At 38.1% G+C, this 22,877-nt stretch overlaps 1 protein-coding gene across 1 annotated transcript in view; it reads right to left on the bottom strand.

Moving 5' to 3' along the window:
• Window positions 1–1,566, bottom strand: part of LOC107583646 (sodium/calcium exchanger 1-like) — a 101,923-nt gene extending 100,357 nt beyond the window's left edge. Inside the window, exon 1 of the mRNA XM_016269933.1 lies at window positions 1,206–1,566. The gene's annotated coding sequence lies outside the window, so the exon portion shown is untranslated. The remainder of the gene's footprint in view (window positions 1–1,205) is intronic.
• Window positions 1,567–22,877: the final 21,311 nt, after the last annotated feature.

The following is a 22,877-nucleotide window of genomic DNA, read 5'->3' as shown; positions in this document are numbered from 1 at the left end:
GTTGCATTATTACGGCATGTCTGACACTGATTCAAGGCTGACATTTTTGGAACATTTCATCAGCATTTGCTGAAAGGCACGTTCCCAAAATATCAGGTAAAAAAAACTCATTCTGGAGCATTTGTACATGATTATCTATTTGTCAAATTTGTTTATCAATTCAATCATCAGGTTCATTTCAACAGAATGCATAAACTAGTCCAGATGCTCCCTTAAGCCTAGTGCTCAACGACATTACATTCTGCTAGTTGTTTCTCGCTATTAGTCCAGAGCAGTTGGTTCCAAAAAATAATCCAATGAAGTTCAGTTTGGGACGATGCATGGTGCTTGATTGCAAGTAAGCAGAACTAACTTAAAACAATGCCTGCAAAATGCATCATCATACAAAGGGTGGCAATCGGCCCCTGAGGTAAGAAGAAGAAACACATATCATGGTGCAAAACACAAACCCACAGTGTCACACACACACACACACACACTCATATCTGCAGTCATCAATGGGCATAGCGCGCTTGCATACATTACTCCCACATTCATATTAAACTAAAACCACTAAGCTTTGAATATGCCTACATAATTATGTAATCATACGGATTTCGGTAGCTTTAACGATCGTTTAACCTCGGTCGGTTTAGCGATCTGAAATGCAAAAGAACCGAATACAGAGCGCTTTAATTCAGCACTGCTCAAATCTCGCTCACTCTCATTCACATCTACCGCAACCTACTGCTCTCATTCAGCACCTCTACTCCATCCACTGATGAAACATCTGTTATCCCACAACGTACGCGATGCGACACGCATCATTTCATATTTGGGTGCTCTTATTGTTCGGATAAACGTTGGCTATACGGTTGCCTTAAGGGCTTTCTTCGTGATGTGCTCATAGAGCGCGGGGGTTCTTGCAACCAGATCGTGTTTAATACAACTTTCACGCGCGCGTCAGAATCCCGTAAAACGAGGTGAAGGCGAACGGCCGGTTAAAGCATCATCCGCGGGCCACTGCGGACCGGACCGGACCGGACCGCACCGCACCGGACGGGCACGAGAGCGCACCTCTGTATCAAATGGGTCACTCTCCGTAATGATGATATGAATGTGATACTCGGTTTGTCGGTGGCCCCCTATTAACCCTCGTGCAACGATATCGCCAGCATAGCTACATGCAAACCCATAATATATACATATAAAGAAGGTCCTCTTACCGTAACGGTGTTCCGTGAAGTAGTCAGTCTGTGGGAAAACGGCAGCAGGAATGTTAACGGAGACAGTGCGTGTCGGAAGCCGTCAGTAGTATCCCAGCTCGCATTAGTTTAGGTTTTTATATAGGAGATTCAGGAAAGATTAGAGACCCACGCGAGTATTATATGGACCCTCCGATTTCCATACACGCGTGTTTTTCCCCAAACAGACCCGTAGCGATCAAATATCTGATGCTTTATCAGCAAATCTGAGAGCGCTGAAATGTGCGTGCGAGTTCTTCCTCATTCTTCCCTCTCTCGGCTGGTTCAGTGTGAGGGACCGGGTGCGTGTGAACAACAGTGTGTGTGTATGTGTGTGTGTGTGTGTGTGTGTCTGTGAGCGTGTGAGCGTGTGCGCGCGTGCCGCGGAGCCTCGCGCTCTGTGAGTGGGATACGCGCTCTGCGGTCGGGAAGAGACAGAGAAAGCGGGATTCAGCTTCAACGTTTCTCTTTTTGTCTCCTCTCCCTCTGTTGCCCTTTCTCTTACAAACATGTATGAACGCAAACGGTCCTTTATCCGTGTTACTGATGATCAATGAATGAATTATCAGTCAAGGTGACCACGTGATATAATACCGGTTTCATTTGTAGTGGTGTAATACATCACACACTCGACACCTCATTCATTTTCTATACAGCAACCTCTTCAGCCGGCTGTGAAAACCACACAATTCCATGATGAACGGGTTTGTCTGTAAGTAGCCTACTGTAGTAAAGGGAAATCACACTCATTCCGCGAATCAGTTATTTAGGTTCAGCACGTTTAATTAGATTTTTTAATTTTCTTCTGCTCTATTAAAATAACTTTTCGCACAATTAGGCTAATTCGAAACAAATATTTCAAATAATTAACAAAAAAGGGCATCCGAAAGAGATGATATGATACTCAGTTCAATAGGTCAGTAATTAGTTGACTTGTGAACCGCATTATTCAAATCGAATTTTAAACTTGCTCACTAAATGATCCAACTCAAAAGAACGATTCGTTAAATCGGACATCGCTCCTGAATGGATATATTAAAAAATAAAAATAAAATTATATATATACCGTGTATATATATATATACACACATACACGCATGAACAAATTAATAGCTAATAGTGTGAAATTCTGAAGTTCACATGCATGGCGCACACATACACTATAATCTCTAATTTACATCTTAATTGCATCATTTCATTAAAACCTGAGCAGATTTCTTTGATCTTCACCCTTTTCTAAACACCCCTAGCTTCCCTTTCGTGGAACTTCAAACTGCGTCCTCTAGGGGTCGCTATGGGGAACGCCTCGTCGTGACCCGTGTCTGAAGCCTACATTGAAAACACACCAACTTGTTTGGCCGGCGACAGCCATGACGTCACTACCGCCGTGACTAGTACAAAATAGGCGCCGGTAGCGCACATCATTCTCTTCTTCGTCTTCACTGACCGGTCTGTTTGAAGCGTGCATTCCAAAAAGCAAAGTAAGAGCTTTTTTCTTTCCTACTATGGCAAGCACTAGCGAAGCGTTTAGAAAGTGTGTACATCCGTGTCAGAGGACGCACACGATGTCCTCGAGGGGGCAATCTGTGTGCACTGTGAGAGCTTTTCTCTGGGTGGGGGTAGGAAGGCAGGCGAAACCCGAGGGGTGAGACCTGGGCAAAGCACCAGCGCTTTCGTCCGGGTCAGAGTAATACCTAGGTATTCACTCTCTCCCGCAGGGAGTACAACATCTACCCTGTTCTCCCCTTTTTTCTAATTCCCTCCTTTTATGACCACCATCTCTAGCTGACCGAGGTTAGCTGTAAAAAAAAATTCAAACAGTCTCCTACTGGGCCCATGATGTTTTGGTGGTTCTATGGCCAGATCATAATGGCTGTCGCCGGCCAAACAAGTTGGTGTGTTTTCAATGTAGGCTTCAGACACGGGTCACGGCGAGGCGTTCCCCATAGCGACCCCTAGAGGACGCAGTGTCTCGTTCCCCTCAGGGAACCATGGTTACACAAGTAACCCGAGACGTTTCTCTTAAAATTTTTCCATGTGCAACATGACTTTTTTTCTAAGATGCTGATAGTCACACATGTATCAAGAAGATTCATCTTATATATATATATATATATATATATATATATATATATATCAGATGAATCATCTTGATACACGTGTACAGAAAGTTTACAGATTACTGTAGATATATATATTAAAATATTACTGCACATGATATAGAAACAAAATGGCAGGTCATTACATATCTGCATCAAAAAAGGAGAGTATTTTACAGTAATCTGTCTCTTGCTTACCTACTGCCTACCCACTTTTTTGGTTTGGCTGCAATAACACATTATGTCAACAGAGGCGCCATAGAGGCATGAAGCTCTGAATTAGTACAGCACAGGTGAGTATTCACCTTTGGTGGTCTTTAGTGAATTGCTACTCTCTTTTTCTCACTCACTCAAACTGTTAGATCATTACATAGGAATAAGCAAGCCTTCAGTTCAGAGTCAAATAAAACAAAAGAATACATGGAATTAAACCTATCAAAACAAACATTGTTTAAACCAGTGGTTCCCAAACCTGTCCTGGAGGCCCCCCTGCCCTGCACCTTTTGTATGTCTCCCTTATCTAACACACCTGATTACACTCATCAGCTCGTTAGAGACTGCAATAACTAAATTGGGTGTGTCTGATTAGGGAGACATACAAAATGTGCAGGGCAGGGGGTCCTCCAGGACAGGTTTGGGACACACTGGTTTAAACCAACAGAGTGAAAACATGCATTTTACCTCAACTGATTTTTCCTCTGTGGAATCAGAGAGGTGTGGTAAATAATGTCAGACTTGTGCAAATATTTGCTCGGGCTCTTTTGTTTGAAACAATTTGTGTCATTCATCTGCATTTGGCTCAGACGTGTGCTTTATAAGGCCACATCTGACACCCAAGGGCTCAGCCACAGTAATGCAACCTAAACTACTGAACACACTGCCACACACACAAAAAGTTACGTCCTTGCAGCTCCTCAGACACCACTGTGGTCAGAGTAGAGGACGCTGAGCTTTGCCACTAATGTAAAAATAAAGTTATAGTAGTTGTTTTTTCCCCTCAATAAATCTAAAGGTGAGTTAAAAAAGAAGCAGCAGCTGTTTTGGCTTTGCTCAGGTGCGGTACAGCGTGGCCTAGTTCTTGTTCATTTCGGCCAGAGGGAGATGTCTCTCTCTCTTTCTCTCCTTCCCTCTCACTGCTTCTCTACTCGTCCCTCATTCGCCCTCACAGTCCTCTCATTCTCTAGTGTTGATCCAGCAGTTTACTGCCACAGTTGAAGCAAACCTGATGTGTAAAAATGCCAGTTTAAACTACAATTATCTTTTTCACACACACAAATAGATGTAATAGTTTTCATACAAAGACAATGATATTTGCAGTACCCAACCTTCACACAAACCTGTTGACATTACTAGATCAAACATGATTTATGAGCTATTCAAATAGTACAGAGCGCTTCAAATGTTTTTGTCACTATATTTCTGAAGACATTTTCACAAACTTGGGCAGTACTATTTTTTGTTCCATTGGTTTCCATTCATATGCATGCAAATACATGAGATCAGAAATGCAATCTCATGCGACTTCGTATCACGTGAAGACATACGACCAATAGAAATAAAACAGTCATAGAATAGTCATGCCATGATCTCATAGCAGAATTAAAATGCAAATTTTAAATCTGCAAAGTTGCAGGTTAAAGCTGCAGGTTTCCCCGTTATTCCTGATGTAGTCCAAGCTCTTTGCAACGGGCGCTTTGTCGCTTCAAGCAGTCGCGTTCATATGGTTGCGCCGCATCCAGTGTAGGATATTTCACTGATTATAATCAATGGGCTCTACTGTCTTTTTTGCTTTCGCTCGCGTCCTGTGTAGACACGGCACACATGTATAAAGAAGATTCATCTGATATATATATATATATATATATATATATATATATATATATATATCAGATGAATCATCTTGATACACGTGTACAGAAAGTTTACAGATTACTGTAGATATATATATTAAAATATTACTGCACATGATATAGAAACAAAATGGCAGGTCATTACATATCTGCATCAAAAAAGGAGAGTATTTTACAGTAATCTGTCTCTTGCTTACCTACTGCCTACCCACTTTTTTGGTTTGGCTGCAATAACACATTATGTCAACAGAGGCGCCATAGAGGCATGAAGCTCTGAATTAGTACAGCACAGGTGAGTATTCACCTTTGGTGGTCTTTAGTGAATTGCTACTCTCTTTTTCTCACTCACTCAAACTGTTAGATCATTACATAGGAATAAGCAAGCCTTCAGTTCAGAGTCAAATAAAACAAAAGAATACATGGAATTAAACCTATCAAAACAAACATTGTTTAAACCAGTGGTTCCCAAACCTGTCCTGGAGGCCCCCCTGCCCTGCACCTTTTGTATGTCTCCCTTATCTAACACACCTGATTACACTCATCAGCTCGTTAGAGACTGCAATAACTAAATTGGGTGTGTCTGATTAGGGAGACATACAAAATGTGCAGGGCAGGGGGTCCTCCAGGACAGGTTTGGGAACCACTGGTTTAAACCAACAGAGTGAAAACATGCATTTTACCTCAACTGATTTTTCCTCTGTGGAATCAGAGAGGTGTGGTAAATAATGTCAGACTTGTGCAAATATTTGCTCGGGCTCTTTTGTTTGAAACAATTTGTGTCATTCATCTGCATTTGGCTCAGACGTGTGCGTTATAAGGCCACATCTGACACCCAAGGGCTCAGCCACAGTAATGCAACCTAAACTACTGAACACACTGCCACACACACAAAAAGTTACGTCCTTGCAGCTCCTCAGACACCACTGTGGTCAGAGTAGAGGACGCTGAGCTTTGCCACTAATGTAAAAATAAAGTTATAGTAGTTGTTTTTTCCCCTCAATAAATCTAAAGGTGAGTTAAAAAAGAAGCAGCAGCTGTTTTGGCTTTGCTCAGGTGCGGTACAGCGTGGCCTAGTTCTTGTTCATTTCGGCCAGAGGGAGATGTCTCTCTCTCTTTCTCTCCTTCCCTCTCACTGCTTCTCTACTCGTCCCTCATTCGCCCTCACAGTCCTCTCATTCTCTAGTGTTGATCCAGCAGTTTACTGCCACAGTTGAAGCAAACCTGATGTGTAAAAATGCCAGTTTAAACTACAATTATCTTTTTCACACACACAAATAGATGTAATAGTTTTCATACAAAGACAATGATATTTGCAGTACCCAACCTTCACACAAACCTGTTGACATTACTAGATCAAACATGATTTATGAGCTATTCAAATAGTACAGAGCGCTTCAAATGTTTTTGTCACTATATTTCTGAAGACATTTTCACAAACTTGGGCAGTACTATTTTTTGTTCCATTGGTTTCCATTCATATGCATGCAAATACATGAGATCAGAAATGCAATCTCATGCGACTTCGTATCACGTGAAGACATACGACCAATAGAAATAAAACAGTCATAGAATAGTCATGCCATGATCTCATAGCAGAATTAAAATGCAAATTTTAAATCTGCAAAGTTGCAGGTTAAAGCTGCAGGTTTCCCCGTTATTCCTGATGTAGTCCAAGCTCTTTGCAACGGGCGCTTTGTCGCTTCAAGCAGTCGCGTTCATATGGTTGCGCCGCATCCAGTGTAGGATATTTCACTGATTATAATCAATGGGCTCTACTGTCTTTTTTGCTTTCGCTCGCGTCCTGTGTAGACACGGTGGCACACTAATCACTTTCACACCAAATACACTTACAAACACCAGAGACCGCTTAGACAAATGTTTCACATGCTGAGAATGCTAACCTAACATATAAGTATATAAACCATATATGTTTAAAAATAACTTGGACTACCTCTGGGCGATTCATGATCAGGTACTAGATCTTGAACCGCACGCTCGCACCAGAAAACTACTAATTGGCCAAAATGCTTCGTTTGACATTTCGGAGATCATCTACTCTTCCCTGTGGATTACCTCTGACCTACTTTCTGTACGATCTGAATTTCTGCGTATTGAATTTTAGAATATTGAACTTGATGTTCCGAATTTCCTCTTCATCTTGAAAACTTGAAGCTGTATTTTTAAAATTGGATATTTCAAGTCAAAGATTTCAGAACAAAAAATTCGCTGTTTGAAAATGCATGTCTATAAAACTCTGCCATAAAAATATTCAGTTGTGTTAAATTTAAAATGTCTAATATTCAAGTAAAAAAAAAAATCATATTCTGAACTGTTAAATGCCACATAATATTCAGTTTTGTTAAATGACACTTGTCAATAATTACAAATTGCACAAAACAAATTCAATTTATAACCTACATAAGAATCTAACATTATATAATCTGCTAATTCTGTAATTGTATAATTCTGTTTTAGGCCCACAGGGAACTTTGCAAAAATTAAAGCTTACTCATACTGAACAAAGGGTGAAAAGGCCAACCGCTGAATATAATTACAGTTACTGAGTAACATTTTGTTGACAAACTGAAAAATGCAAAAATTCTGTCAGAATGCAGAGTTGTTTCTCTTTCATACACTATTAGTCATATGATGAGGCCCATATTCTTTGATAACAGTACCCTAATCTGCAATAGACTCAGTGCAATTAAACAGGGAGGGCGTGTTCTCATCTCGTAACATGACAGAAATATTTCCTGTCTCTCTGATAACATTTGATAACTTAACCAGGCTCTTCCTGTCAGCCAAGTCTCATAACTCTCAGCTGTCCTCTTCACTCTCCCACCTTTTCCACTCAGCAGTTTCATCTCACTCAGACCTAATGTGACACAAAACCTGTTTGTCTTCTGCGCTGTTGGTGACATGCTGACAGTGAATATGTTCTGTGTGTGTGTACATGTGCGTTTTCTCTTCTTTATGGATGAAAAAAACTTATATACATCTCTATGTCTGAGCAGTGTTTGATATTTACACTTATGTAAATATGCTACTGACACACTGAAGCATTACCAAACCAAGAACATATATTATACTACACATTATATTACATTGTATTTGTGTCAGTGAAATAAGTAAAAGCTCAAGTTATGGTTTAAACAGGATTGTTAAAAACTAAAAATGAAAATTGTAATCATTGATTTGAATTTGTGACAAAATGTTGAGGTTTCTCTTTCACCAAAAAAAAAAGCATTGGAAATGTTTTAATTTAACAGGTAATCTCTTACCAGACCTGGCCACAACGGCAGAATAAAGGCCTGTTCTCACCAAACACAAATATCTGCGAAAATCTGTTCCGTGATTTGTCTCATCAGACTAATGCATATAAAGGGACTGAATGAAAATGCAAATTCACTCTCAAACAGTAGGTGAAAACATTACTGCTCTTGAGGAATGGGCCAAAATACCAGCAACAGTGTGTGACAACCTTGTGAAGACTTACAGAAAACGTTTGACCTCTGTCATTGCCAACAAAGGGTATATTATAACAAAGTATTGAGATGAAATTTTGTTATTGACCAAATACTTATTTTCCACCTTAATTTGCAAATAAATTCTTTAAAAATCCTACAATGTGATTTTCTGGATTTTTTTTCTCATTTTGTCTCTCATAGTTGAGGTATACCTATGATGAAAATTACAGGCCTCTCTCATCTTTTTAAGTGGGAGAACTTGCACAATTGGTGGCTGACTAAATACTTTTTTTTCCCCACTGTATCTTTGTGGGAACTGCCCCAGTGGCAACGTGTACACAGCTGTTTAAATGTTTGGGGTCAGATATTTCATTATTATTATTTTTTTAAAGAAGTCACTTATGACTACCAAATCTACATTTATTTGATCAAAAAAAGTTAATAAAGTAAATATTAGTGGAATATTATTATAATTTAAAATCATCTTCAGCATCACAATATCCCTCAGAAATAATTCTTATATGCTGATTTGGTGCTCAACAAACAAAAAAATCTAATCAATGTAAAAAAAATAGTTGAGGTGCTTAATATTTCTGTGGAAACCATGGTACTTTTTCAGGATTTTTTGATGAATAAAAAGTTTTAAAGAACCGCATTTATTTTAAAATATGTATTTTCTGTTGCCATTTAAAAATCTTTAAACTCACTTTTGATCAATTAAATACATCCTTGCTGAATAAAAATATGAATTTCTTAGGCCTAACTTTACAATTTCTGCCAATTTTTCCAGACATTGGTTTGTATATTGGTGTGCACAAACTATGTCTGTTGTCATATGTATGTATGACTGTTTATATGTTTAAGAGCCAGTTAGATAATGGAAACAAACATCTATGGCCACAACTTGATTATATGCCATGCAGTTTGCATCCAAACAGTTTATACAGTTTTCATTACTGCCATTCAATTAAAATGTGACAGATTTTTTAAGTTAGCTGTGAGAGTTGCCAGTATTTGAGTAGGAATTGAGTTTGTTCAAGCACACCCAAAGACAAGCCAGCAACACAAACCAAAACGATCCAGCAGGAGTGTACTCAGCTGCAAGCAATCTGAGCTCAGATCAGCTGTGGAGTCATGGGATTTAGTATTATTCCAATTACAGGGTCATTGTGTGTGTGTGTGTGTGTGTGCCTAACATCTGTACTTGAACCCCTGCCGTGACTTTGAGGCTTTCTGCCAATATGTTCCATTAAGACTAACAGTAGTGATTAATCACTGCTGATGTCTTTTATCACATACTGAGTCATTACTACCATCAAATAACCTGCAAAAAAGGATACAGGCTAAAATATTAAACTGAAAACATCATATTTCAAATCCAGTACAAGTCCAACAGAATCTACAGGCACGCATTGTACATATTTGCATGTGTGTGTTTACAGCATAGTATTTCCCAGTACACACCCGCATCTGTTCCCAAAGGGCCTGCTCCTATCACTGGAAATTTGACCATTACTGTGGCCAAATCTGTAAAAACACTTGCAGCTACAAATATGACATACAGCTATTAATAACCCTGCACTAAACCCAACACTGCAAAAATGATTAGTAATTTTATTTTTAGCTTGTTTTCCAGTAAAAATAGATAAACATTCTTAAGATATCAAGACTTGTTTTCAATTAAGTTTCTTTTTCTTACCCCAATGACAATTCGTTTTTTCTTGTTTGAAACAATATTTCGGGAAAAATACAGATAATTCAAGTTATATTCTCCAAAAACAAATCTAATACAGTTTTGCTCCTCAAGTAAATTGATTTTGATTTTCAAGATGCTATTTAGATGAAAATGACAAAGAAACGTACATTTACTATGCACAATCCATTCCAAATAGTTTGTGAGATAAGAATTAGTGTGTCCAAAAATCATTGAACAAAAAATGGGAGCAACCTGTAAATTCTAGTTAAATGGTGTATGATAAAGATGTATGTGGATGAAAGGATGAATTTTTATGACTTAGGGTGCTTTCACACCTGTAGATTGATTACTTTGTTCCGAAACAGGGATTAAAACTATTACAATGTTGCTTTTTATTCTTGGTGCGGTTCGCTTTCACACGGCAAAGTTTCTAAGAGGACCAAATTTGTTAATACAAGTCACGCGCGAGTAAACTGTTGTCTCATTGGTCAAAGTTCCACGGTTTATTTTCCGGGATTCCACTTAGCTGTCACAGCTGTCATCTGTCAGGATGGAATGTCCTTATATTAATTTATCATTTTGAGCAGGAGTCCAGGATTCATAGGGAAAACATTTTTAAAATGCACCTACTAGGAAGAAGAGCATTATAAAATGAAAAAGTGAGCTTTTTTATTTTTAATGTCGAAGATGTGCTCACCCACAGACATTCACAGGTTCATTTTGAAGTATTAGCAAAACAACAAAGCTAATGCTTTTCACAGAACTTACGTAATTACATTATACATTGTGATATAGCCTGGTTCGTTGGTCTGTTAGATCGGATCGCTTTCTCACTACAACCGAACCGCTCCAGAGTTCGTTTTCAATCGAGCCGAGACCACCTCATTCAGGCGATCTCGGGCCGATTGTTTTGGTGCGGATCCGGGCGCGATTGCCGTGTTCACATATGCCCAAGCTAAGTGGGGAAACGCGCCAGGTTCCCGAAACAACGAGCCAGGTGTGAAAGCACCCTTGGTATGTCCCAGTGCTGGCATACTTTTTACCTACTCAAAAGTATCTGCTTGGTCATTACAGTTGAAGTTTATATGTGATAAATATGCAATTTGCAGACCAAATCTCAGATATCTTTACACATTGATAGCTACTACACTCTTAAAAATAAAGGTGCTTAAAAGGTTCTTCACAGCGATGCTATAGAACCACCATTTTTGGTAATCAGGCTCTCAAAAAGTATATAAAAATTTGGATATAGATTTATCGGCCAACATATCGGTTATCGGCTTTCAAAAATAAAGGATTATCGGTTATCGTATCGGCCAAAATTTTCATATCGGTGCATCCCTAGTTAAAGGTTCTTTATGGAGCCAAAAATGTTCTTCTGTAGCATCGTGAAGCACCTTTATTTTCAATAGTGTAGTTGCAAACAGTCACCATAATGCTTGATTTATGTCTCCATGTGTATTGCTTAATTCAATTGTAGATAATAATCAGCCTTCTGCAAACATAGTTTAAAAACACAATCATACAGACTAATAGATAGATGCTAAGCTCATACAGAAGCTAACCTCACAGTATCTCTCTCATTGAGAGTCAGTGAGATGTCTTATTAAACACAAGAAAACTTCTGGATGTGAGTCAACTTTCTCCACTTTGCAAGACATGCAACATGTGTATGAAAAGACTTATTCATTTTTACTCAAGATATTGCATATGATTATTTGCTCTTTTCATGTACCCTCAACCTTTTAACTGATGCAAATGTGACTGAAAATGCCAAACAAAACACTCAGACTTGTTTTTTGTCAGATGTCTAAAGTGGTTCAACCAAAGTGAGGAAATGACTGTTGATTAGCTGATGGCACCACAAGAATACACACATAACCAAACTTATGACTCGCAACTATCTTGAGCTTTGTGGTCAAAGGCAGCAAAAATTAAGGCAGAAAAAATTTATTTCATGCTTTTAAGGGCACATTTGAAAATAAAATTGGCAAATAACAAAACCTTATCTGTTGCTTGTACAAAAAAGTCAGAATACATGGCTAGAAATACTTTTTTTTGGGCTTGGATGGTATAGTTCTGGCTAATTGGGCCATGCTAACCAGCCAAACACTGACCCTCAGGAGTGAGTCAGCATGACCTCCTGCCACCACTGATGACCTCCCTGTCCTCTCTGTGTGACAGAAATACTAAGAACCTGCTCAGGAAACAGACTCAATGAATGTGGGAGAAAAATAGTGTATCCGTGCATTTCATGCCTTTGCTTTTTTGACCTTAGCCATCAGCCATGTTGATGGTAGAGCATTAAACATAATCAGATCACATTTTGCAAATATTTTCTAATAATAACTTATATTTAATTTATTTACTGATAGAACTATACACTTTTCTCTTCTCCATAATGTATTCACATACACCTACACAGTCCACATGACTCAACAAAACTAGGCCTATATAAATTTCACTGTAATCAACAAAGCATATATTGTGAGGATCATACAAACCATGTTGGTGGGACCAACACTTGTTCAAAGAATAAAATAGAGTTTTATATAAAAATCAGTTGAAGCCTTTTCATCTAGACCTGTCAATCATGGTATAAAAGTAAATGTTGTTCTTTTGAACTTTATTTTCAAATATATACACACAGTGTATATATATATATATATATATATATATATATATATATATTTATTTATTTTTATTTTTTTAATTGTATTGTGTTCACATTTTCATTTAATACATGAATGAGACAAAAGTAAATCCCCCAGGATTTCTGATGTGATTTGCTTTGCTATTGACAGGATTAAATGGAAAAATAAATAATTTGTTTACAACTCCATTAACATTCCCCAGCAATGACCAGAAAGATGAAACAGAAAGATGAAACCCATATACACTCATGCAAATGCTCCCATACTCAGGTCTTTCTATTCCAGCAACTTTATAATAGACAATCCATCAACCTAACAGTCTCATTGCCTTTGATAATTGCTGTGTGTGCGCCAGCATGTGCATGCGAAACAAAAAGAAAGAAAAGACAGGGAATAATGGGGACAGAACTCAAAGCCAGCTGCGGTCTGTCATGTGCAGAAGGGACCAGAGATGAATAGAAGAGAGAGGAAGATGGGACGAAGGGACGGATTTCTGTGCAACTGTCTGCATGTGTATGTGTGAATAAAGGGCAGGGGGTTGTTGAGCAGAAAGGTTTGAGTGGGCATGCAGGACCACAGGAGCTGTCAGCTCCGCAGCACACGTTGCACTGCCGTTTCATATTTATGTAGGAATGTTTAATGGTCTCGGGCTCGGCTACTTAAAAGGTAATTACCATAATTATCAGAAACCCTCTCGTTTAGCATGACACGGGAAGTCGTTTGAACAACGTGCAGTGTTCACCAGAAATCCAGCACATTTCTTGGAAACATTTGCCTGTGTTTGATCACTCATCATATGAAGAGTGAGTAGAGTTCACGGGTCATTCGTCAAGATATGGAGAACAGACTATTTTGCGATTTTCTGTAACATACAATGATCTAAAGTAAAGTTTAGTCCAGCATGGTTCAGTCAGGTAACCTCTAATTGACTGGACACATACTGAGGGCCTAATGCCGATATTCAACAGAAATCAAAGACTGTGATTTAACATACTGTCTACATTCTGTGGTTATACAAATGAAGGCAGACACACATTGAATAGAACTGTTAACAGGAGTGTTATAATGGCATCAAGTTTTTGTTTTTAACCTGTGTCTGCCTCTTTCAGAGAGACTCTAGCCTACGCTTTCACCTCCTTGTGAATAACACCCTGTCATTAGCATAGCGATTATGAGCATAAGCATGGGTAGACTCTCTTTACCTGTCAATCAAATAAACTCTTATTTATTGTAAAATCTTAGATTCTACAGGTGCAAGAGGCTTTTGTATGAAATGTGAGTTGTGTTTGAGAGAAGAAAAAAAGCATAGTTCTAATACTATTCTAACATTTTCCCCAACAAGATGTGAATTATGTTGGGGTCTGACCCCCCTACACTCTAAAAAATGCTAGGTTGTTTCAACCCAACTTTGGGTCAAAATATGGACTAACCCAACTTTTGGGTTAAAAATTTCATGTAAAAATTTAACCCAACGGTTGGGTTAGTCCATATTTGACCCAAAGTTGGGTTGAAACAACCCAGCATTTTTTAGTGTGTAATTAAGTCTTAAATCCCCTCAAAATTTGGGGGTCTTGTCATATTTGTTTTGCATACAAGTACGTGTTTTAACAGTGTTTTCATATAACATTTGGGTAAACCCTCTAAAGTGTTCATCTGAGGAGGTTACTATAGCAACAGTAGGCTGCTCAAACCCTGTGCATTTGTATCAATATCTAAAAAATATCTTCTTTGACTTTAATTAGGCCTTTTGACAGTCCTTGTTTATACTTAAAAACACTAATATTCAAGATATAGTCTATGAAAACAACTCTTAATGTTTAAGCATTGTTGCTTCTCAAGTAAATTCATGTTTTTACTAGATATTTTTACTGGAAAATTAAACAAAAATACTCATTTAGAAAAGGATTTTTGCACTACACATCACCAATACATATAAAAAAGCCCCTTTAAGGTACTGTTACATTTACTGTTGTTCTAGGGGTGTGTGATATCACGATGTTTGATTGTGGATGATTAATATGTCTCCACAATCTGCTTCTGAAAAAAATATCTGCAGCGCACATTCTATCAGTTGCAATTCTGGCACCTCCGTCTCAATATTTAGTACAACGCGACAGATCACATCAAATAGTAACTAAGCGGTCTAGTTACACTAACAGGAAACTGCACTTCGCAATCACAAAAGTAGGCTACATTATTTGCATGTGCTTTAAAGCCTTGCCGGTTAAACATCTCATTCGCGTGCTGTTCTGACATGCGCCTTTTCTGAACGCGTACATCTGAAGTCTGTCAAACAGTGCCTGATTACTGGACTAAGTCATAATTCATGTCTGATTGTGCTAATACGGATAAAAACACATATAAACAGTTGCTTATGTATAAAGTTATAGTAAACAGTTGAGAGAAAAACGGATGTGCCTGTATATTAGATGCGAGCAGGTCTTAAATTGACAGCAGACTAATGGTGCTAAACATGCTGCCACTTGTCATTAAAGGGATAATTCACTCAAAATGAAAATTCTGCCATTATTTAATCACCCTCATGTTGTCCCAAACCTGTATTAATTTCTTTCTTGTGCTGAAAACAAAAGAAGACACTTTGAAGAATGTGGGTAACCAAACAGTTGCTGGTCCCCAGGGACTTTGATAGTAGGAAAACTAGGGACTAGCAACTGTTTGGTTACCCACATTCTTCAAAATAACTTATGTTCAACAGAAGAAAGAAACTCTTTCAAAACAACTTGAGAGTACATTAAACTATCTCTTTAATGTTAATAAAACAACAAAACACAAAGTAAAATCACTCACTGCTCTTGACTGAAGAGCTTTACTACAGTTGCTTTAGTAAGAATCACTGTATAATTTATACAGTGAAGTGTATATAGTGTTTTATTCTTATATTTGTTTATTCAATTTCTTGAATGCAGCTGCTAAATATACCTACTGTACCTGAAAAATAAAGCACTGTTTGTTTTATATTATGTGTATTTGTAATGTGTATCTTTGTTCTTATTTTTAAATAACAAAGCGAAAAAAATGACAAAGAGTTTTTTATCTTCACCCACTTTGGCCTGAATATCTGCCATTCTTTTTTATTTTACATTTTGTTATCTTGTAAGGCTTTGTTAATAAAAAAGGGAAATTATTTTACTCAGGATCAGACTTGCAAAATAGTAAAACCAACATGACAAATATGTTTTTCTTTGAATGTTCAAAATCCAATCATTTCAACAGGACTTCACACACCCAGATTTCACAATGGGTTTAAGTTGGTCATGTAGATTTGCCATGTTGACCAACAGAAAAATGATTGGGTTGAAAATTACTTTGTGTGACCTGTGCTTCATACATTGTTACACTGTAGACAATCTACAATAGTCATTTTTGTCTGTGTAAATTTCACTGAATTTGACAGCTCCCTTCGGCTAGAATTTAAAATGTGTCAGTGAGTTGACGTTAGCTACAGTAACTGCACTAGTGGCACTTTACTGCACCTAGAAAATTACAATTAACAAATGCAATTTAATTAACCCCTGAAAGGTTTTGAATAAGTCACACACTGATTACCATACTAAACCAAAACCACTCTTAAAACTACTCAAGAAACACCACCACTGTTCACACATCACCAGAAGCCTATCCCAGCACTAACCCCAACATTATCTCTGTAGAACTACACTCCAAACTCAGGGCTAAAATGTATGCTGTTTTTTGAAAGGTTGCTGGTTCAACAGCATCCCTCAACTTAAGAATTCAGCAATGAATTAAAAAACATTCAAAAATCTCAAATATGTGTGTGTAGAGAAACTGATGTTCAAAGCACGCCACATGGACATTTCAGCTCTTGTTATTCTCTCATAAATACAGGTACTTTCCAGATGGTCCTCAACAGTTTTTAGTGGCTTCCAATCAGATCAAAGGAATGGAAAATTAGCCTAGCAGCTCTTCTGATATTACAAATCACACAGGCACATATTCTCATGCATACACACGTACACTCTCAGCTGGAAAATATGCAGAATGAGAAGTTAAGGAAGCAGAAAAAACAATGATCACAGCTCATCGCCAGCTCTGCACTGTCACAGTTCATGCCAATCAATTCTCAAACCAGCGAACAGCTAACAGCTAACCTTTTCCCTAGAAAAAGGTTTCTTCAGTTACCTTTTGCCTAGTTAGGATCTTGCGAGAAAAACAGAAACTACAGTTACCGTTACACAATGCCATTTTTTCAGCGAGTATCTCTTTCTTTGTTGACATTATCTGTCTTTTGAAGGGCTAACATATCAAAGTTTCCTCATGGACATTTTGCCTCCCTGTGATTGAGAGTGAGGGGGTCACAGCTTGTGACTGCAGCTGTGATTTCAGAAGAAACAGCACCATGCTGACCGGACCACATAACAGAGCAACCGAGCATCAAAACAACACCTTTCTCATCAGGAGATGGGGCAAAAGACATCTGCTCAAAAGCCTGGAAAATGGCACTCTTCATGAAGACTGTTTCACAAAACTGCTCAACATTCTATTAATATACTGTAAAAATTATATTATATATAAAAATATCAATATACTGTAACTGTAAAACACAGTAAAATACTGTTAAATATTCACCACCTGTTATTGTGGTGGTTTTTAATATATGTTAAAGGTACAAAAAAAAAAAGAGCACTGTGGCCTTAATTCAGCAGAAAAGGGCTGCAGGATTTACCAGTTTAAACAACCTGATCTCATGGCAATTCTTACATATTTTACTAAGTGGCTAATTCATATGGGTTTCTGCCTTACTTGTACGAATTTGTACGATTTGTGAAAAATTTTACGTATTTTACAAGGTGGCAAATTCATAAGAACTCGTACGAAGGACCAACCCTAACCTAACGCCCCTAAACTTACCCCTCACAGAAATTATACAAAAACGCAGTGTGGCTGTATGAATTCATATGAATTAGCCACCTCGGAAAATATATTTTAATTGGTGAGACAGCAATTATAAATTACAGTTTTAAACTATAATATTTACAGGTTGTTCTGTAATTATTTACATTTTTACTGTATTTTTACAAAATAAAACCACATCTGCCAGTGTTTTCCTGTAAAACTATAGGATTTTTAAAAATAAAATGTACTCAGCAGAGATGTATCGATATTACAATTCTGGTTGATATCGATTAACAGATAATTATTTTCATGCTATGCTCAATTACTAAGAAATGGCAGATATTAGAATTCTATATTATTTTGTCAAAACAATAAAATGAAATAATACAACAAAAATACAATTTGCTAAAGATTATGTTTAGAAGCGTTATTGATTTATTAGTGTTTTTAAGATTAAATCCAAGGGATCATCAGGTGAAAGCTAATCTAAATGTAAAAATAGTGAAAACGAGCATGTGCAATTAAATATCCAATATCAACAAAGGATAAATCTCTAATATTGGCCAATAACTGATATGGAACCAACATCTCTAATTTTGAACTTTTCTGCTTTTGGCAAGCAACTGTACAACATCAAGCTTTTGTCAACGTCTCACTGGAATGTTTGGTCTTACAAAACCCACTAAGCTGTTTAGCAGAGTTGATGTGAATGAGGCTGTTTCTTGACTTACTGAAAGTGTCTGTATTCTCATCTCAGGCAGCACTGCTTTAATTTATCCACACAGGGCTTCCCTCCACTTTAAAGTGCTAATCGTGTCCTCTCTTGACTCCTTTCAGCTTCAGTAAAGAAGCTAGAGCAAGAATTACAGAAAATGTTGAAATTAGCTTACTGTGACAATATGGGGCTGGGCATGAGGAGGAAGTGTGTTTTACAGTTCAAAAGAAAAAATGAGGAATACAAAATATTGCTCCACGTTGGAGTTGAATAAAAGAGGCTTTATGTAACACTTGGTTGCACAGAAACCAAAGTAATTCACATTAATATTGGGACACCAGAGAACCTGCTAGGTTATTTCCAGGGGCGGTGCTGTTGTTTCAGGGCCCAAAACAGACATGACTGAGAGGTTATGCTGATTTAGTTAATGGAAAGATTTTAGTTTAAGACATTCATTAAAATGAGTCAAGTGTATTGCGTTCCTTTCTAGTTACTACACACTCTCATATTCGTTCTGCAGTCACAAAAATTTAAAAAACAACATACGCCGCTCATATATGCACATTGATATTCATGACAGGAAGTGGCTGTGTGTCAAATGGAGCTCACAGTGTTATCATTAACTCATTGTTGTGTCTTTTGAATTCTGTATGACTTACTTTCTTCAGTGGAACACCAAAAGAAAAATTGTGAATTCCCAAGCTCTTTTTCTAAACAATGAAAGTGAATGGTGACCACGGATGTCAAGCTCGATTTATGACAAGAATTTGACTAAATAATGAAACATTTCAGCCTGTTCTCTTCACAAAGTTATTGTATGACTTCAGAATATAGTGCATGAGTCAGCTTTATATGGCACTTACAGAATGACCAAAAAAGTAAAAACACGCACATATACATATTTAAACACTTCATACCACTGTCTAATATGCAGTCAAGTCCACAGATTTGGAGTTCATCTTTATCTTTAATTTTTCTCCGACTGAGAAAGCGGCCAAGGAGAAGGACATTATAAAGAAGCAGAAAACAGAAGTTACACAGTCAGCGCTCAGCTGCTGCAGTGAGACACAAAGCCGAGCTCATTTTAATGAACCCAGAAGAAGACATGAAAAAAGAGTCCTGCAGCAATTCGGTGCTTTTCTTTTTTTCCAGGAACAGTGATGCAAAATGAGAATGAACTTCACGCTGTCCAATATGGCGAACAATAATGTTCTCTTCAGGCCTTGAAACAGCCTGACTGGAAGCAGCTGACTGGACTTGCGAACACAGACACAAAACCTCACTCAAAGTGCAAATATTGCTGCATCGATGGAAAATGACACAGTCGGAGTGTAAAACGGGTGTGAAACGAGTCTCACCTGCCATGTTCAGGACAGCTCTGCAGGTTCCCTCCTCACAGCACTGGAAAATGCCAGGTAAGATATCAGTACCAGTTAGTCACTGGAAAATACTGAATCACCTGCTTAGGTAATATTTCACGAATGGAGTGTGTGAGTGGGGGAAGTGTGTGTGTGGGGGGGCGATGAAATTGTGTATTCAGTGTCTCACTGAGCACACTAAGGTTGGCCGTATCATATTTAAATAATAATATGGGTTTATGCATCACCTGTGTGTGTGTCTACAGTTTCAATGTGTCAAGGTCAACAGTTTCCATCTAGCTGTAGAGTCCAAACCTAGTGACCTTTAACGTTTAAAATATGATGGATATGTCACTAGGAGCTGCTGTAATGTGTTCTCCGTCACTCTCAAAGCCCTGCAGAATTCATTGCAAGCTCAATCTTTTGAGGCCACTATAATTCTCCCTTCCTGTGTCTGTAATGGTTTTATTGAGTGAAACATTTCATTGAGCGCCTCAGAAGAGCAACGTGGTCAAGTATTGTCTGCTGTGTAATGCAAGTGTCCTTCAGGTTATACTTATCGATGTCATTAGCGGTCTAAGAATGTCTTTGAATGGACATTAAATGCATTAGTTAAAAATCGAAAAGTTGAGTTATTAATGCTGGCAAATGGTGATCCATCCATCCAGTGTTTACTATATAGAATAATTTACATGGGATGCATGTTTTGATCATGATTAGATTAAATAGCATTTAAGATCAATGTGCAGTTAATCTAAGAATTTGAATAAGTACTCAAAAATAATAAAGAAAAATATGGAAATATCCATGCTGAACCTTTCAATCTGCTTACACACGTGTGAATTCAACTGTGATTTTGTTGTCCATTGTGTGTGTAAAAAATTACATGCACACACAGTGCAGCATGCAATCACACTTCTAATTATTACCACGGCAACACCGTCACACTTCCCACAATTACCACAATGATATTATTAAGTGTTTTATCATTACCGCAGCAATAATAGAACTCCTATCGGCACTGCTCCACCGCAAACATAGGGCAAAGCACATAATTACTGTGGCCAAAGAGGAAGGAAAAAGGTCTGCAGTGTTTTGGAGTTCTGCTTTGGTTTATATCTCTATAATGGCTGATGGAGGTCAGGAGGTCAGGTATTTTATGAGAACAGCCTTAATAACACACCCTGATGCACAAGCAAATGAAAACCATCTGCAGCTAGTCAGCTAGTCAGAAATCTCACTGTACTATTTCAGAGTCACAATCAACGATTGGCACGAACATTAACGTAATATTAGCGAAACATACACAGCACTTACAGGAAATACGAAATGTATAGAATATACACAATATATAATAAATATAAAATAAAAGTTGGAATATATTTATTCAATATGTATTTATTATGTAAAATATTTTATAGATAAGTGCTGTGCAATTCTTTGTTAATATTGTTACATCAACATTCGTGCTTAAAGGTGGGGTAAGTGATTTCTGGTAGCCAATGCTGATATTTCAACTCACCAAAACAAACACGCCCCTACCCCAAAAGGTTCTCGCCCCTATTTTGATAGCTCTGCCCCACACATATGTACACAACAACTAGTTCTGTGAAACAAAGCAAAAGCAATGTTACTCACCTATAGAGAAGAAACAAAGCAACCTTGGCGTCCGATCGCAGGCCTTCCCGCTCTTTGAGTTCTCTCCAGCGCTGGAAAGCTGATCCGATATTTACAGGGGTCCTACTTCTTGCCTTATCGTAACACCGTGTCTACATCGGACGTGAGCAGCGCGGCGCGGCACGGCAAAATATAATAGAACTCATTATAATCAGCTGTCTACACTGGATGCGGTGCGGCACGACAAATCCCCGACAGTAAACTGCTGCCGCATTCTATTTATGACTTATTGACACAAATTTCAAATGATTTTCAATGGTCGCTTTGTCGCGTCCAGTGTAGACACGGTGTAAGCCTTCTTTTGTTCCGCAGACGTTTTCCTCTTTTATTTTTTTTTTATCCGCCATCTCTACCTTTCTGTCGTCGCTCGGCTCGGTTAATGTCCAACATGTGCACTGAGCACTCTCTCCTCTGCATCATGAGTAGACACGCTTACTGCTGATTGGCTACAAGCTTTTTTTGGTACTCGGCCCGACTCAGTTTTCTAAAGCATTTTTGAAAAAATACATAGGCCTACCCCACCTTTAATTATAGCTTGATATATTTGTATATGCATTCATATCTATTAATTGTAGGTTTGTCACAATATCAGATTTTCACTACGTGTTTATCCTGGTCAAAAATATTGCAATATCTATAGCAATCTTGGAAAAACAGAAAAAAATGCAGATATTTCATAAAAAAAAATTTAAATATCACAATTACGATTACTATCGTGACTGTCACGAATCCTGTCTATGAACTTCCATTCACTCACCACCAGAGGTCACCAGCTCACCACATGGACTTTCACACTACACAGCTGAGTTCACTGATTACACATACACAGCTGAATGTACTGATTACACACACACAGCTGAACCCTATCATACACGCTTTATAAGCCTTGTTCTTCCTCTTCCAGAGCACCGAGTATTGTTTAATGGTTATCACTGTGATAGCTACTTTACGGAGCCTGCTCTAGTTTTCATAGTCTAGTTATAGTCTTGCCTTGCCTATTTTCCTGGTTCCTGATTTTTGCCACATATCTTGGATTAACCCTTTGCTTGCTGTTTTGGACTGTGTTTGCTCCTTGCCTGGCCTTATGCTCACGTTTACGGATTCCCCCTCGTGTTAAGCCCTCTGGATTACATTTGCTGTCGTCTGACTCAAGCCCGTTTAGGATTGCTCTTCTGTCTTGCTGTTGTTCGACCCTGCCTGTGTTTTTGACTGTTTATTAATAAAAGCTTGCTCATGGATCCGCACGCCTCTCGTCTCGTCAGC

Source organism: Sinocyclocheilus grahami, unplaced genomic scaffold (genome assembly GCF_001515645.1).
Source record: "Sinocyclocheilus grahami isolate Dianchi unplaced genomic scaffold, SAMN03320097.WGS_v1.1 scaffold54.1, whole genome shotgun sequence".
Taxonomy (NCBI): Eukaryota; Metazoa; Chordata; class Actinopteri; order Cypriniformes; family Cyprinidae; genus Sinocyclocheilus; species Sinocyclocheilus grahami.
This window is presented reverse-complemented; position numbering and strand designations above follow the sequence as displayed.